This window comes from Tympanuchus pallidicinctus, unplaced genomic scaffold, assembly GCF_026119805.1.
Source record: "Tympanuchus pallidicinctus isolate F22 unplaced genomic scaffold, pur_lepc_1.0 scaffold3, whole genome shotgun sequence".
Classification (NCBI taxonomy): Eukaryota; Metazoa; Chordata; class Aves; order Galliformes; family Phasianidae; genus Tympanuchus; species Tympanuchus pallidicinctus.
In genome coordinates, this window is record NW_026294747.1 from 87138214 (window position 1) to 87157559 (window position 19346).

A 19346-nucleotide genomic window follows, 5' to 3' on the forward strand; every position below is an offset into this window, starting at 1 on the left:
TGCAAGTGTTTTGCTGCTACTCTTTTTTGCTAAACCAATTTTTCTTATGAAAATTTTTCTACAAATGTTATATCTGTTAGCACTATATTCCCTGTTGGTTCATATGTGATGACTGGGTTACTTCTCAGAGCACCTTAAGTACAATATAAACAGAGTTCACGTTATATATTCATAAAAAAAGAATAAATTTCCATGACATTTATGCAAACTTCTGATCTAGATTGTGTAAATTGCACATTCTTTGTGCACAAAGAATGAGCCTTATTGTACTAGTGGAAATAATCAGAACAGTTAAAAGGAAGAATTATTTATTCCAAATCCATGTAAATCTATAAGACATCAGAAATGAAGATGATAGTGCTTGGATCTTTCGGATTAGGTGGAGGGAAAAATAAAACAGTATGGATGTGTCAAAAAGAACAAGTTAACCTTAAATTCCCTGCTGGCATCCTTAGCTTGCACATATGTTTGGCAAACATGAAGTACTTGAAATATGAGACCTGGCAGTCTCATGGTGCCAGACATAGTTAGCATTAAAAATATTCTCCCAAATTATTAAAAGGTGCTCCAAAGCTGCTGCAAAAACAAAGAATTCCTAACTCTGAAACATACTCTTTGCACAAAGTATGTACGTGTCTCACTGTCCTTTAATACTAAAAAAATTCAGATACATTCACTCACTGCGTACACATAATCCTCAAAAATGCAGCTACCAAACATCTCCAGGTAGCAAAATCACTGGCAGTATGGCTTTAAAAAACTTTTATTTACCCCTCCTTAGCCCATCATATGGCAATTGCTTTAGATTCTTGTGGCCAACAAAGGCTCTCCATCTCTTGAATCCTCTGTGCTTTCTCTTGCCAGAATTTCAGCTTTTATATTAATCGTAAGGAAGTGAATGGGGTCACCATTCATTCAATTTCTGTAATCTTATCAGCTGCTAAACTTCATTGCTAAACAAGGTATACATCTTACCTTATTTAAGTACTGCAATTACTTTTACCTTATTTCAAGTTTAGATGATGTCACTTCAGATAGAATAAGTGTATCCATCCAGAATACGGTTATTACATGAAATGCTGAAGGTCACTTAGAGGTAAACTTTCCTACTGTGCACGGGATTTATGCACATACACAAATACCATTTGTCTTCTGCAAGAATAGTATGGGTCAGGGGGAACTGCTGCTTAAAATACTCAGGAGAAACCAGAAGGCTGAAAAGCTGTACCGGTTTGAATGAAAACGTGCTCTAAAAAGTGGAAGTGGGTAATTTGTGTCAAAACAGCCTTTTTTTATCAAAATCAATAGAAGGCTTCTTCAACACCCTGATGAAATAATTGCTATACTCCACTGAAATATTTTTTAAACTAGGAAAACTCAACATATTTTAATATTGAATGTGGAAATATTTAAAATGTTCAGAATTGTTACATGGCTCTTCATTATCTAATACTGATTACCTTAATGTTATGGGTTTTTTCCTCCTATAGGGTTTTCCCCAATATAAGGTTTTATGTTTTATTTTCCTTCAGAAAGTTACAAAAGAGAAGTCTGCCAGTGAAATGGGCAAGCTTGTCCCCAGCCAGCCTTCCTAATGTGTAAATAGAGATAGGCATGTTAGCTGACTTCCCAGTCTTACCGGTAATGTTCTACCTGCACTGAAGGTGTTCTGCAACCAAAGCAGGTAAAAAGCATGAGATCTCTCACACTCCTGTGCCATGGGACCCCTAGCACATTCCAGAAGAAGTTAGTAAGAATGGCATCAAACTACTAAAAACTTACATTAATCTAAACTAATGCTTATAGGATCTGCACAAAGAAATACCTTGAGTTTTTGATACATAGGCTGTTCATTGCAAGGCAATGATACCTTTCTTTGGTGCTTTTGGTAGCTGTAGCATACCTTCCTTAGGCTCAGTTAATTGACTTTGGCTGTGTTATGTTCTGATGATTTTAGTTCACAGCTCTGCTCAGCTTGGTCTTCTTACGAATGGCTGCAGCTCTGTGAAAGAGAAAGTGGGGACTGTGCTAACTAAAGGCACTGATATCAGTATGGCTATGCTCTTATCGGTATGTTTTTTGTTTTCATAAGTTAGATCATGAATGTCCCTTGGGGAGACTGACTTCGCCAACTTCAGGGAATATGTAAGTAAATGTTTACTTACTGAAGCTGAAATAATAGAAATTTATAAGTCACCTTTTGTAGCAGGGCTGCAGTGCTGACTGGCCGCAAAATTCTCAGGTTAGTGGACCACTGGTTGGATGATTTCTCTTGTTCCCAGAAGTATTTAATATAACCTGAAGTCATGTCATTTTGCTTGCCTGTACAAGTTGCTTTAACATTCCTATAATGATGTGATCACCAGTACCTAACGCTTAGGGTTGTGATGATGTGTCAAGGTCTGAGTTACGTTCTTTCAATTTCTGAATAGTGCAGTGTTCATTTCTACACATCAGCAGGAAGAATGCTCTCACCTTTGATTGCTAAGCCAGGTTTTGAGACAGAGATCTGACATGGGGCTGACATTCGTGAAAGAGAGGATAGATGTTTGACCATTCATTATCTGTAACTGGCATTTCATAAGCACATATTTCATGTACAGACTACAGCAGTGGCTTGATGAACTTGACCTAGGTAAACATGCCTCCTTTGATCCAAATTTTGCTTTGTTTTCACAACTTTTTGTGCTGATAGATAGCAAGCTACAAGCTAAACCTTTCTACTTACTGTGATTTTTTTTTTTGGGGGGGGGATGTATTGTGGGATGTTTTTTAGCTGGGGCTAAAGGGAGGTTTTAGCTTATCACCAAAAGAAATGCTGCTTGCTCTGAAAGTTCCTACTATCTATAACATTAAGTGAATAAACTATGCATGCCTAATTACTAAAAAGTGCAGCTTTATATGAAACTATTAAATGTGATTGCAGAGGCAGTATAGCAGCTCAACTGTCTGATAGGAGCATTATAATCATGATCATCTGAGTTGATTGCCCCAGTGATGACATATCCTTGAAGCCATGCAGACCTGGAGTGTAGTGGAATTGCTAAGTCACAGCTTGAACCAGTGATTGAGCACCTGGTGGAAAGCAGGGCCAACCTAGGAGAGCTCAGGTGCATGCAATGCTTCTGAGTGCAATTCTGCAAGGATTGGAGTCAGGTTACACCCCTTCCCAGACCTCATTTAAGGGTTGGCAGTGGAGGCAAAAGTATCTTTCTGGAGATTTCTGCGCACGTGAGTCCTTCTGAAGGAAAGTGGTTTCTTTCCTTTATTTCTGTGACAACTGCTGTTGTATTTGAGAGAATCCTTATTTGCTGCAGCCTGGGATTGTGCTGCTCTGCTGTTATTGTGCTTTTTATTCTATTACATGGAGTAAAGTGGGTTGAGGGCACTTTCATAAAACAGTGCTGTGTCTCTCTTCTGCTCAGATGCTCTCTGTCAGCTAGGTTGAGATGAAAAATACTGATGATTACTGCCCATCAGTAGCACCTTTTGGCATCTAAACCTCGTCACTGGAAAACAACCAATTGCCCATGTTTTGCATTATAATGGAGGTCAAGTGAACAGTACTGTATGTTGTTTTTATGCAAAGAAAAAAAACCTTCTGAAAATATTTGCTTATGCTTCTAAGGCCTGTGGTAGTTCATTTGTCTTTAAATCTGCAAAATTAGTTCTAAGAGACAGCCAGTGTCTACATGATTAAAACACTTTTTTTTTTTTTTCCCCCCAATATTTTTCAAAAGAACATGGTACAAGGATTTATGGAAGTGCACCATTTGTCCTCTATTCTTAAAAGAAACTAAACATGCTGGAGGGAGCAATGAAATCTGTTACATTAACAGCACTGGCTATAACCCAGCAAGTTCTTCCCTGTTTGTTATTCTCCTTCACCTATGCCTGTAACAAATACAGTAGAAACAATGTATCAGATGAGCATGCATTTCCTATCTCAGGAAACTTCTAAAAGTTACGGCTGCCATATATTGCTCAGCTTATTGGTCATGGCTGGCTGTATGTTAGCAGTGACCAGCTGCAATCTGCTTTTAATCACTCATTCTTCCTAACTGCTTAATATTTTGAAGATCAGTTTGAGCCAGACATAGCAGGACTACCTGTGCACAGGCTGTCAGAGATGGCCTACATGGAAGATAGTAGTTAAGCATCAAATTTAGTGATATAAAGTTTTCAGAGCACAGGCAAATAAGTGAAGGCTTCCATGTCTCCATCTCTGGCAGAGTGATAGGCTGGTGTCAAATTAAACACAGGTTAAGGGAGGAGGTATGGTATTGGTCACCTAGTGAATGCACATCTCACATAAACTGTCAGGATTTTTTTCTGCGCGTAACTGATTGCAAAGAAAATGTCATCAGCTCTATAGAAAGACATACAAAATAATATCTAGATTTCCTTTTACTGCATTTTACATTTGTAAATCTCTTTAAGATTGTTATCTGTTATGAGGGTATCTAAGATGTTGCTAGTTTAATTGGCAAGGAGCCAGAACATAATATGTAAAAGTAGTTGGTGGTCTCTTCAATTTAAAATTTCTTAAACCCTCCTGCTTAGCACTGAGCGCTGTAGAGAGGTTAAGTCTTAGCTAGAAACTGAATTTTGAGGGCAGGTCCGCAACAAAGGAATCATGAAATACCTCTACTGCTTCCTCTTAATTCGATGACAGACTCTCAGACTCTGTGGAAATAGTTAGTTTTTAAGACCAGTCTGCCTTTAATTATGCCAATAAACTCTGTATGTCTATCAGTCTATTAGGGAAAACATTGCTGGCATTGCTTTTAACACAATGTTTTTAATTTGCTTAAAGGATAGGAAAATAGAGTTAAAACAATTGTCCTCAAAACAGGACTTAAAGGATGAAAAAATAAATGTTGAGTTTGCCAGTGGCTAAGAATGGATTTTCAGCAGTCTGACACAAGATTTTCCTTATTTTCCTGCCAAAATAATGCAATGAAATGTAGAAACATAAATGAAACACATGCTAAAAGTAACAGGTAATGGGCCACATCCTTGAATTCCTATTAGTACCCAATAACTACATAAAACTGGGAACTGTAGACGTGGAGCCCTTATGAGATTGCTGTGGTGTACAGGAAGTCACATACAGAGTCTGGGGCTTCTTAGAGAGGAAAAAGGAGCAAAAAGGGTCCGCTCTCAGTGAAAGCATAATACAAGTCCCTACGTAACTCAGACACAACAAAAACCATGTTCTTTGTCCTTGCTTTTCTTAGATGAGAATCCTCTCTTGACTGGACACACACTCAGAGTTTTGGGAGTCTTATCTTCACATATTTATTCTGGGAGAAGGACAGGAAACATTTGCCTGCCTTGCTTTCCTGCTGCAGGACTTTCAGGGCTAGTTCAGAATAGGTCTGTGCAGCCTATGTGTGGTATGGGAAGGGAGTTCAATGGAGAAGGAGGGAAGGGAGCACATACCCCCCAGGAGGTCACTTTGCTACTCATGGACAGAGCTTACTGTTTCCAGCATGGTCTAAGCCTTCTGCTACCCAACCTACATCCAACCTGGGTTTCATCCTGGAGAAAGTCTTTGTCTCACAGGTGTCTGATGTTCATGAACAACCAGTTCCAGATAACTTTTACCAACTTACAGGGCAAGAAATTGAGTATCTGAGCACTCGAGGCCCAGCACAATTTAAATTTACTGCTTCTTCTTCTTCTTCTTCAGTTGTTTATCTTTTTTTTTCATTATAGCTATTCCCTTTTCTTCTTATGTTTCTGATATATTAAAAATCTTGTGCTCCACTGTGATTTCAGGAATTTTTCTGTTTAAAACTTGGTTTATCATTCAGTAAATAATTCTCAAGAGTTTGATGTTTTGCCTCAGCATAGGCTGAGTATGCAAATGATGTGGTGAGTTAACATTTCAGAAAATACAATTTCTAGAGGGAACCTCTTGAATGTTGTGTCTCTTGGAAGCTTATTCTGTTTGACACTAGTAAAAGGCAAAGGTCCCAGTTAAAATAAAAAAGACAGTTGTTTACATAAGCAGATCGTAGTTACTTTAATTATTGCTTTTGGCAGGATCCTAGAAGTTTAATCTTTCCTAAATCCCACAGCAATGTCTGCTGGCTAAATGATTTAGTTACAATGAAAAAATATCCAGCCACTGCCTAACCTAACTGCAGCCTACACTACAGCAGTGTTACCCAAGATAGTTTCACTTGGATGAAACGGGAAGATTGTTCTCATTTACTAATTCAGTTAGAAGCCCAAGGAACATGAGATACATATAAATCTAATTTCTTCAGCACACTAATTCAAATAGACTTTAGGTCTTTGACTTTTCAAGAACTTATTTATGTTTCCTTATGTTGGTCAGTTGTTGAAACACAATTTGCTCAATTACCTCTTTGGGAGGCCAGTTTTGTATGAAAAAAAAAAAAATACATTCACAATATGGGCAAAGTGGCAAAAACGACCTGTCAATTGGAAGGAACTACTCCAGCATGCATTGAAATATATTTCACTATAATGGAATTTGTACATCCTTAGCCTATTCTTGAAAATACAGTGCAAAATATCAGAAAGCATGGATAGGCTGTCTTTTCTGGGGCAACTGGTGAGTGCAGCTAAAGCTGGGCCACCACCTGAGGTCCAACTCCAATACCAATGGTCCAAAGGAAATTCTTTGGAGCCTCTGTGGGATTTCTTTAAAAATCTAACTTATTACTTTGAAAATCTATTTTAACTACAGAGTTAGCTAGAACATTTAATTTTTCTTGCATGAGGAGTGACTTAACATCATCAATGAATGATACCTTTCTCTTGAACTTTTTTACCTTACCAACTTTTCTTTTTCTTTTAGCCTTTTCAGATTTAGTGATCACACCACCAAAGCATCCAACCATTCAATTGGCAACTGCCTGTGACTGAGCCACATTCATTACATGTGCTAGCACTGCGAGCAGCCAGTCTATATTCATCTAGGTTACACTGAGATCATATCTCCTCACCAAATAAAATTTTTATCACTTTAATATTAAGAAGTAGACATCAGAAAAAAAAGCAAGTATCTGCAAAATATTTTATAACAATTCTCTGTGAAGAGCCTTTACTCAAAGAATGACTTAACCCCTCCTTCAGTGTTAGAGTACTAAGAATCTTTCCATTTTTGGAAGCCTCTTTTAAACACAAGACATAGAACATATCAGATGTGATAACTGAAGATACTTTGTAACATATGTATACATATTTAATTTCAAAACTGGTGTACAATACGGTACATTTTACAGAAGCAGGGATCTCAGCAATATCCAGTAGAAATTATGGTTTGGATTAAGCTATTAAGTGACTTAGAGCTACTGATTTTTTTTGTTTCAGTTTGGTTTTAACTTTGATTGTTTGTTTTACTCTTTCTGTTATTTAGAAGCAGCACATAAATACTGTATTTTTTTTCCCCAGTACATGTTGTATTAGTGGATGCTCTTGAATCATTTTAGTGAACCCCGGCATAAGAATAGAGGAAATATATTCCACATACGACCCTACAGCAAGAATTCATACTTTGTGTTAAAAATGATGTTAAAGATAGTGTTAACATCTTTTTTGGTACTGTAAGAGAAAAGGAGAATGTGTATGGAGGTTAAAGGGAATAAATAAAATGGACTAAGCTTTTTCTTTCACATTAAAAATTGAATCTAACTCTTTCCAAAATGCCTTTTGGGCTATTGGATATAGATCTCCTGACAGCTGCAGATGTAGTCATAGCAGTATTAGAAAAATACAGTTTTTTTCTTCCAAAGTTCAAGACCTAAGCACTGCCTAAAAAGGGAGACATGCCTTCAAGCATTGAACTTTTGATATTCTTCTGACTTTAATGCATACCAACACTTGGAGTTCAAAGAATGGATTTAGTTACCCAAGGAAAAAAAAACAACGTTCATTTCAACCATGATTATGTAACAGTGAGCAATATAACGTAACTTTTACTTGGGAAACCTTGAAAATGCCTGTCTGCTGTGCTTTTCCTTTTGGAGTGGTGTAGGGACAAAAGGTTGTTATTTTCAATCTTCTGAAACGTTTCAAAGTGAGCAAACATTTCTGAAATGTAAAAGCAGAGATCTCTAGCAGGTAGCAACATGAATGCCTTCAACCACCTATACTATGTAGTTCCACACTGAGAGTGATGGCTATCTACCCATATACGCATATCAGTCCAGATATATATAGCCACTCATTTTATCTGGGTCATTGTTGAGGTGCTCTGTGCACGGCTGGAGCCAGAGGTGCATTTCTGGGGCTGGCAGGGGAGTAAGCTAGTGTTCAGTCTATTTTGGGAAAAATTTGAGGCTGCCCTATGTTTCAGTCAGCATCAGCTCTGCTAAGATTGCAGTTGTATGCTTTTGTCCAGATGAAATGCATGCTACTGGGTTTGTTTTTTCTTGTTCTCAGCTGAGCACTTTCAGGCAGCCCAAAGCTCTGATGCAGCACGTGAAGCAGTCACACAAAGACTAGAGCTGCACAGGGAAGTGCATTGGCCCTCCTTTTTTTCAGTAGTGGTACAGATTGTTGTAATGTTGATAAGGCTGCAGAAGTAGAACCTTAAAAGTAACTTCTTCTGCAATCCAGAATTTGAGAAGATGGAAGAGACCAATGATCTTTTTTTAAAAAACGAGGCCATTGAAGGGCTACCAGGTCTGACTGTAACCATCAAGCATTTCTGTAGATCAGAAATGGGTTAATGAGTTTTTATCCAGCCTGGCAAACAAACAAAGCTAGGCCTATAGAAGACCATTACACAATAATGATGTTGCCTCAATCGTGTGGAATATATAAGTAAGCCTCATTGTTGAGACAAATGCTACATCATTATCACTTAAACTAGAAATTGTCCTTACCTCAGAAAACAGTAGTTAGCTCAAAAAGCAAGAAAGAAATTTGTAGTATTTTATAGTTGCATTTACAGTGCTTAATCTTGGAAAATGAAAACAACAACAAAAACAAACAAAACACCAAACCAAGGCATTCTTCCTAGCAGTAAGTGAGGGAAAGTTTCACAACAGGAATGTACTGTTCACTCTCCCTTTTGAGCATGCAAATATTATTGAGAAGACTCAGAGTGTGGCCTGTTCACTCAGAAGTACTAATCCTGCTTAATCCTTATTTCTATGAGTGTAAGTATCTTTCTTTGGAAGAAAACAATGATAAAAAAATATGTGATTTACCAAAGATTGAATGGACTACTTACCTGATGTAGAATGTTTTCAGGTTCTGAATTACAGGAAAGCCTTTGTTTTGCTGAATCCAATTGATTTCAGGTGAACTAGTTAAAGTTTCCATTTGTTTTAAAAATCAGTTATCTAAAATATGCTTAATATTTGACACATGGAGGCTTCAAGAGAGTTTGAATATAAAGCAAAAAGAGTTTGGCATCCAGCTGGACCACTGAGCCTGCTGGCCACATTTGCAGTAATAATTGGGTTCCTTTTTGCTCATTTGGCAACATACTGGGTCTTTGAAGTCTATATTTTCTCTCAGCATCTCTCTCTAAGTTTCTAAAGGGCTCTGCTCCAGCTTTGACTCCAGGTCTCTCACATGGGGCTCTCACTGGTTTGCCACATGTTCTTCACTCGTTGTCAATACCTGTGTAGCAGAGACCCAAAGTCCTGAACATGTGCCAAAACCTGGATGAAAACCACTGGTTTCCATAATGCTGGTTCTTAATCTACTCTGGGATTGGGCAAATGCTCTTTTCCTTGGTTTCCTGATCAATTAAAGGAGTATCTTAACGTACATAGTTTTGGAGATAAATACGTGAATTGTGTGGAAAAATTTTCTATCTCAGCACCTTGGAAGATGACTCCAGCTTCAGACATTGGTCCTTACCTATCTAGCTACACAGAGTTAATAAAAGTAACTTTTCTGGCACCAGAGGCCAGAAATTGGTATGACCTGACCTTCCTGTAACTTTTTATCCCACTTTGGAAATACCTATCTAGTCTATTTATTCTTCTTTATTATCTATGTATCTATTATTGTTTATTATTATTCTGGATCATTCCTTTTATATCAAGTGGACTTAGACTTCAAAAAAGAGAGGAAATAAGCATTTTCTTATTTTTCAGATAAGGAGTGCTAAATCCAAAAGCAGGCAGTGAAGCCTTTTGTGGAAATATTTCACTATGTATTTATTTGTATATGCACATATAGGCATACAGATATAAGATTATAGGAAAATTATTGACAGTTATATAAGACAAATGAACATCCCAGGCCTTCATATGGCCCTCATATTTATATTCTCATAGACTTAAGAGTTACAGATGTGTACTGTTTCTTGTTGAAATGCAATTTGCTTTCATAAATACCCATGATTTTTAATTCTTAGTGAATGGGGGAAAAGTATAAACAGAAAGTTCCAGAAATATTTCCCTAGTAATTTTCTAAATTTTTTTTTTTTTTTTTTTCTTTTCAATTTAAACCAATACAGTGTAACAGTAATGAATTCCTGAAGCATGGTATTCATGGTTGTTTTGAATCATAACAGGTTGGTTGTCTCTAAGTGCATTATCATTAAGTTCCTGTCTTATTATGGCACCAATGTTAAAGGAACACTCTACATAATCTCAAGTGTTTGGAACAGGGAGAGTGAAGTCATTACCTAGAGTTAAGGAGGAATTGTTTCACTGGACCAAAGCCACCATATTTAGCCTTGTATCTGGTTTGCTAAAACTTCTTCCTGTAAAAAAAAAAAAACAAACAAACAACAAAAAAACTACGCAGAAACTAAAAGAGTTTTGATTTGGGAAGGAGGCTGAGAGCAAGTAGAATTTCCAGTGAGAGCATGTCACTGTGCATAGCTTAGCCTGGAGAATAGGTTTTACTCTCCTCTTGGAAGACAGAAGTTTAAATTACATTTCCCTTTTTTTTCTTTTTCCCCACAAAGATTTTCTCACCTCACTGTGAATTGAAACAGTATAGATTTCTAGTATAGAATTCTCAAATACCAAGTTTACAGTAAAAGTTCTTCCAAGTAGGGTGCTGAGTTTTCTAAGTAGCTCCTTGCCATATGATTTCAATGAGTTCGTTCTGTGCTGACACAGAAGGAGATTTCAAGACACATTTTCTATGTGACAAAGAATTGTCATGCAAGTCTATCTAGTAATTTGCAAACCTTAGCCAACAATGAGAACAGGAGCTCTGAAACAGGAATTATACATTAAAGCAATACTATGGTAAGGTAATTACTTACAAAAACATGGTTTGTAAAATGATTGTTTTTTGTCATTGTTTATTAAGAAACTACTTTTCATCAGTCGTATTCTTTTACAGAGATAGACAGACCTGTCTGGAAAAGAAAAAGGAGATCACTAAGTGGTTTACAGGTAAGTCTAAAGTATATTCATGACTTCAGAATAACTTATAAAATTCAACATGTATAGGACCAGTATAAAATGTCTTCAACATAGCAAGCCAGAAAGTTTTAGCAAAATGTTTTCTTTGGAGATAGTTGTCAGAGCCCAAAACAGATCAATTAAAGTATTTTGAATGCCACTTCAGATCCCTGTCTTTGGAGCAGATAAATCTGTGGTGTGCCCTTGTGGCCAAGAAGGGCCGTGGTATCCCAAGGTGCATTAAAAAGATCATGAATAGCTCTACCCTGGTGAGGCCACATCTGGAGTTTTGTGTCCAATTCTGGGATCCTCAAATCAAGATAGGGAACTTCTAGCGAAAGTCCAGTGGGTGGCCACAAAGATCAGTATGGACCTGGAGCATCTCCCTTATGAGGAAAGGCTGTGAGACCTGGGACTGTTCAGCCTGGAGAAAACTGAGAAGAGATCTTATCAGTGCCTACTATTATCTATAGGATGGGATGCCCACTGACAGAACAAAGGGTGATGAGCACAGAAAGTTTCATAAGATATGAGAAAAAACATCTTTACTTTGAGAGTGATAGGGCTCTGGAGCAAGCTGCCCAGAAAAGTCATGGGGCCTCCTTCTCTGGAGTTACTCAAAACTACCAGGATGCTTTCCTCTGTGACATATTGTAGGGAACCCACTATAATAGGGAGTTGAACTAGGTGATTTCGAGAGGTCCCTTGCAACCCTTACAATTTTGTGATTTTTTTTGTTGACAAGAAAGCTGGTCTCACTAGCAGTGAATAAGAGGTTTACAGTTCATTGATTTAATCTAGTTGGGATGTAAATGACATTAAAAAACAAAACAAAACAAGACAAAACAGAAAAAAAAAACCCAAAACTCAGAACATTTTTTTACAAACCAGAATATTACTTCCTAGTACTGAGCTATTTCTTGTTCTAGTGGTTTCAGCAGTCAAGAAAATTCAGTAAAAACTTCAAAAATAACTTCAGTCAGAAGGTTCACTAAAAGCCCATCAACGACTTTACACAAATGAAGGTGCAGAGTGTGGTATAGTTCAAGTCACTTAGCAGAACGAATTTAAAAGTTTTGCAGAAGACAGATTGGAAACTGCAGATCATGTTGTCATTTTCCAATGTGATTTCTAGCTGGCCCCTGATAACTCAGAACTGTAGAACTTAATGACGATGTCAAGAAAACCTATTCTACCCAGTTATTTTCACAGACAATAGCAGTCATAGCAGCAAAGCAATATTGTGACTAATGCTGTTTTGGTTGTAGTGATGTTGTGGTAGGAAGTGGGTGTCAAGTTCTCTTGGTAACAAATGGGGGATAAATGACACACTGAGTCATCAATGAATAATTATTTGGTTTTTGCTGATTTTTAGGTTTTGTTTCCAGATTCTAAAATTATACTGGTTTTAAGATGATTGATGAAGATGAACACTTAACAGCGTTCACAAGTGTGTGCTAGTAGTCAGATTATTAGTAGATCTCCTAATGCTATGAAAACAGGAATTTTAAATACATTTTTTACTTCTTTCAGCTAAAATCATTCAGCATTAAAGGACGCCCTTCTTCTTTGTAGGAAAAAAAAAACAAAAAAAAACAGAAAATGAAGGTAAAAGTATGAACTTTTGGTGGCCAGCAGCAGAACCACTGAGTTCAGTACATTTCAAGGAGGTCTGGATTTCACTTGCTAAGCTGACAGGAGCTCATACCCTGCAAGCACATGCTGTACAGCATGCCGTACAGAAAAATGGATTACTGTCTTTTACTGTGGAAAACAAATAGATTTCTATAATCAATCAATATAAAATTATAGCATATTCTAACGTGAACAGCTAGGAACTCCCTCAAATTTAGACAGTGCCACAACTGAAAGCAGGAAATAACAGGTTGCTAAAGAGAACAATGAAGCTATCTACTTAGTGTGTGTGTATTTACATATAAATATATAGGTTCATTATGTACATATAGAGTCATTATCCACCTCAATGACCATAAGGAAAACTGAAGCCCAAAATTCCCCATTGGTAAAGCCCCAGACAACTGTGCCTGAAATTAGCAGTAAGGGTGAAGTTATGTTGACTCAAAGGCTGAGTAACGAAGCTTGACTTTGGTCAGCTGCCTAAATTTTTGCTGACTCCTGATACACACCACCAGCCACTCAGTGTAGCATTTTTGTACATTATGGAGCTTCAGCTGTCCTAGAAATCACACCACTGCAGCTTCATCTGTTACTTTTCTTGAACTACTGAGATTAGTTCTCCCAATAGCAGATAACTCCTCCATGTGTTATAGGCATCTAAATCCTCACAGAGCTGGATTAATAAAAAAATAGAATGTCTGTTTATGCTGCAGACTCCAGATCTATTTCTATCAGTAACAGTACTGTAAGTACTATTTTTCCCCATGTATTTAAGGTCTAATAACTGTTTAATGCTAAATCTATATATTAGAAGATAGATCTAACCTAGTCTAAATTGAATAAATATTTTAGGATACATTCACATTTCAGAGAGCAACATAAACCATCTACTTCCAATGACTTTTACAGCCAATTTTTCAATAGAATAAAATTATATGGACATTAAACTGTGATTTTTTTGCATGTATGTATGAAGACGTGCCTCTTACTGGGATGTAGACACCTGCTTCTAGGCACGAACATGATCCAGCATTGGATGGATAGAAAGATGAATTCAGATGCTACCTATCACCCTGAAAAGGTAGATACGTTCTAACCTACAGCTAAAATTGCCATTTTGGCATCTGGGCTACAGCTTCTACAGTAATCTACTGTTATAACTGTATCACTGAATAAGTGTCATGGGTTCCAGGCTTTATTGTAGCCTATGAAGGACTGACCTCACACCTTGGAAGACTGTCCAAACTATCAGGCCCTAGCACAATTTCTTCATCTTTCCATTTCTTCCTTTGAAGCTGGACCAGAAGTGCTTGTGGAGAATCATAGGAAATCAATTAGGGTCCTCGATATTGAGGAAGGATGAGAGGAAGAAACTGGAGTTCATATGCTCTAATTCTATTCCCCAGACTTTTTCTTTTTAAATGTAATAATGTAAAATGTATTTGTGAGTGCTATTTTGGAAAACATGTTCTGCCCCTCTCATTTCCCCTTCAGCAAAACTTCTCTAATAATTTACTAGCGCTTATTAGCTTACTGTAGAAACAGGCTGTGCTTGTGCTGTTTTCTTTACATATTTACTCTCAGAAGAAACCTAGGCAAGATGGCTCGTGTACAGGTTGACATACCTAAAATTTATTTTTATGTCTTTAGTTATCTATCAAAAATTAACTGGGGTTCTTTAAAATTGTCTGTTTGCTCAAAGAGATAGAAAAAAACTGGGATATGTGGATTGGGCCTTCCTTCTTGGGTCTCCATTCACAGGCTGTACAGGGAATGTAAGCACCTATACTGAGACACTTTCCTGGGACGAGGAAGTTAAAACAGTGTTAAGACAGAACTGAAATGAGACCCTGAGTTAGGAGCTGGCTTTCACCCTATCAATTTTTGCTGAAGGTGCCCAGAGCTGCTGGGAGTGGTTGGCACTGTATGTCTCAGCAATCCAGTATAGTTCAGAACTACTCAGGAGTATTGGACAGTCCCAGTTTGAGCCAAAGTGAAGTTTCACTTATTCTGGAGCAATTGTAAGAAAAACGTTGTAAGATTTGTATTTGTAACCCAAACATTTATATTCAGCATTTACATATTGTTAAATACAGTAAGTGCTTATCCAGACACTTAAATTTCAGAAGTACAGTTTCTGCTTTTACAGACTAATCTGTCTCTAGAATAGCATCTTTCTGTTGTGATATTTTGCAATATATTGTTCTAATTTTTTTTGCTTCTACTTCCTCAATTAAGGAGCAAAATAAAAAATGATACCTTGGGAGATTAGGAAGTTATTAAGAAGAGAAACTTACTCAGAAAAGGAACTTCTTGTTCCTTGTAGATGCCAAAATCAAACAGAAGACATCTAATTTTTTCTTCTTGGCTACAGCATATCTGTACATTTTAGTATTCTTTATTTTCCGCTACAGGAACTGACTGAACATTGTCCTTATGTTTACCCTCTTCAAACAAAGCCCTATTCAGACTTTTCCAGATAGATGTTTTTATTTCACAGTTGCACCTCTATAGTTTCACCTGGACAGATTCTCTTCAGTATTTCATCAGTGCCACAGGTGGAGATCATTTGCGATGATTTCAAAGTTATTATTGTTTCAGTTTGCAGATGAGAGAGAACAGATAAGCTATTAATGTCCCTGAAGGGAAATTATTTTCTCTTGTTCCAGCAATGAGTCAGCAACATGTAATGATGTATGTGATCATCTCATTGCAGGAATTTTCAGACAACTGTACACAGGGTGTTAACTTGTTTGCTGCGTTTTATCTATTTCATATTGAATTATTGCATTTAGAAAAACCTTCTGTCTTGAAAGAGCAGCGTAACAGAATTGTACAAAAGAGTGGTTTTTGTGTGTAGTGTAAAAGAATTTAATTTATTTTACCCAAGCTTTGACATACCTTTACTCTCTGAATTTATTTATAGTTACACACATCTGCTGTGTGTTTTAATTCAGGTGGTTTTTTTTTTTTTTTTTTTTTTTTTTTTTCTCCTGTTCTTTCTACCTGGCACCTCTCAGGGCACCATGGAAGGTGAGCACGGCCTCCATGCCCAGCATCACCAGGGAGAACTCAGTGCAGAAGAGAACCCAGCTCTGGTGCCACTGAGATTTGACATCTACAAGGGTCTTTTCCTCTCTCTTCTTGGAATTTTAGGGAAGCAGACAAATGTCTAGCCGAGTGCCAAGCTTTCATATATATCCGTAAGAACCAAATTGGGGACTTCCATTCAGATAATGCTCCCAGATTTGGTTACAGTTTCTCCTGTAATGAATGACTGGCTCTTCACCTTCATGTTTTATCCTTATCTTTATTTCACACTTCCTTTTCTGTCCTTTTCCCTTTAACACTTTTCAAAACTCTTCCCCTCCACACCCCTCCCACATTTAATTTAGCTCTTTCTAATCAATACAGAAACTAACATGAAAGTGCAGCTTTCACACAGCACAAACAACTTTTTTTGCTAGTTCCTCTAACTCTACCTTCAGTCTTCCCTTCCTCTGTGTTTTCGGTAAACTTTACAGGAAGTGTGTATCTGCATTTGTATAGGTGCTAGACATAGTGAAGCAGGGCTTCACTCTTTGATAGCCCTCAGGCACGATCAAATGGTGTCATAACATATCTTATAATTGATGGCTATACTTTGATGACAGAGAAACTTGTATGCAAGATGAGTTTCATTCATCTTTCTACTTTCCTATTAGACCTATGTGCAAATGTTCAAGCTAAGATTTTCTGTCTGAATCCATAGCATCATATGCTTATCAGACTGATATTTAAACCTTCATTTTGAAGCTGTTTAATTTTGTCTAGTTAATGACCAAATTAAAATCAGGCACACAGTGCAATTAGACATGCGTGATAAAGTACTACACAACAGCAGAAGCAAAGCAGACCTTTGCAGAAGAGCTTTTAACCTGTGACATAAACAAAGCAATGTGGTGTAATTTTGTCATTGTATTTATTAGTATTTACTTTCAATTTTAGATGCTTGATGACAGTAAACTGAATTTATTTGGGGAAGAGGACTGTTTTTTATCACTCGTAGCAAAAGAAAGCATGGTTAATCTGCCTTATCTTCACTTTTTAACATTATTCACTGAGGAAAGTAGGAAAAATGTTTGGTCAACACTTTTTGAAAAGTGCTTATGTTTTGAAAAGTTATGAATCAACCCAGATGTCTGAATCAGCTACATTTTACAAACCTGCCACAGGACCTATCGGTTAAGCAGTTATAAAGGATTAGTCTTGTGCTGTAAATATAGACCCTGAATTATACTTACTGTTACTGCAGCACTGTGGTAAGCCTTTAAAAATGGTGATGGAGAAGTGGCAGAAGAGGAGCTGGGAGGGGGGGAAGAGGTGGAGATTATCTGTGAGAAGTTAACTATTGATTGTACTGTGCAGATGTTGCTAAAAGAAATGACAGAACAAAAAAAAAAAAAAAAAAAAAAGGAGGAATGGAATTTCCTTCAATTCTGTGAGACAGAATAAACACATTTGTTTAGGCCATGCTTGAATCTGAGTTATTTCAATATGAATTAAATTACCTTCACTGACTGGAGGGGAACAAAGAGCACAAAGGGACAAAAAAGGGGAGCAGCAGCTGAACCTGTCCATGGCATGCACTTAACTGTTACTGGGAACATCCTTGGCTTTATCGGGAAGTTCAGTGAAAGTCTTAGACAGGTTTACTTAGTGAAATCATAACTGCTTTATGAATTTTCTCTTTACCTATCTAAGAAGTTATACCTCAACTTCCCTTCTGAGATGTGAAAGAAAACAGAGGAACTGGGAAGATTTTTCTTAAGTGAAAGAAGTTTTTTGGGAGTTCAGCAAATTAAGTTAAAGCCTTCACCTCTTACTGAAAAACTCATGACAATTTAGGAACATCTAGAAAAAATTTACTATTTGCTCTTATTTTTTCATTTTCCCCCAAGGCACTGTGAACATGTCCTTTAGGTACATTTGTAAAACTTGTTGTCTTTTGTAATCAGTTTTTATTCTTTGTGTTTAAACTTCAGGGAGGAAAACTTCTCTTCTAGGGAAGAGTTGTGTTTAAAACAACAAAAAAGTAGGTGGACTGCTTATTTTAGATAAAAGAATATACACTTGAAAGTAATTTGCTTTGTCTGTTTTTGTTGCTCATGTCAGATCTATTTACTTCACCTGCAGGAGTAATCTGGCTTCAGTTATTTCCACACTTTGGGTTGAAATTCTATTGAAACACAAAAATACAGATGTGTCTGCTACAACTGCAAACTTTCTAATAGGCTCAGTAAAGAAGTATCTCTTTCTTTTTTCTTTTATAGAATCACAGTGTAGGATTCTACGTACTTGCTGCAACAGCTCTGCATCCTTCTTTTGCTGGGGTCCTCAGATATGGACACAGTATCCCATACAAAGCCTCATGAGGGCAGAGCACATGGGAAACACTCACCTCCTTCTCCCAGCTGGCCATTCCTCTTTTGATGCAGCCCAGGATAGAGTTGGCCTTTCAGGCTGTGGATACGCACTGCTGGCTTTGTCCAGTTCTTTGTCTGCCAAGACCCCCTAGTCCTTCTCCACAGGGCTGCCTTCAACAAGTTCTTCTCCTGGTCTGTACATGCCTGGGACCTTGCACTTGGTCTTGTGGCACCTCATTAGATTCACATAGGCCTAGTTTTCGTGCCTGTCTAGGTCCCTCTGGATGGCATTCTTTCCTTCTATTTTATCAGCTATGCTATTCAGCTTCGTGTCATCTGCCAACTTGCTGACAGGGCACTGAATCCTACTGTCTGTGTCATTGAGAAAGATACTGAAGAGCACTGGTCCAAAGAGAGATACCTGGGGGACAGCATTCATGACCAGCCTCCACCTGGACATACAGCTACTGACAACAATTTGCATGTGTTCAGATTTCTAAAAGTGTTTATTTCCCTGAGGACAAATTATTCAAATTTTCACAATTTAGGAAGGATATATTTGTATAATAGCTTATTAAAATAAAAAATATATATTCATAACAAGTTATCTTACGGACAAGGATTAACTATTTATATTTTGCCAGAGTGTAAAGATATGATAGCTATTTTAGGTTCTTAGTCTTAATCAGATCAAAGCATCTTCCTATTTTTCTTCTTCCAGTGGAAACATTCCCTTTTAATGGACAATACAAACTCTTACTTCTTCACCATAGTGTATTAAATACATTACTGATCAATTAATTGTTCTAAGTCATATTTTGTGTCACTGAGAAAGACAAACATCCCAATGTAAGGTTTTTTTCAGTACTATGTGCACAGATCTCCCTCTCCCTATACAATATCTTGCTTCTCATAATTCTGGAGGCTCTGATGACAAATT

The 19346-nt window shown here is 37.3% G+C and overlaps 1 long non-coding RNA gene across 1 annotated transcript; it reads left to right on the forward strand.

Moving 5' to 3' along the window:
• Positions 1-2089: 2089 nt before the first annotated feature.
• LOC128085970 (uncharacterized) lies at positions 2090-19011 on the forward strand. The gene is made up of 3 exons (XR_008209185.1): positions 2090-2145; positions 11302-11354; positions 18314-19011. It is a non-coding gene; the product is annotated as an uncharacterized LOC128085970 (long non-coding RNA).
• Positions 19012-19346: the final 335 nt, after the last annotated feature.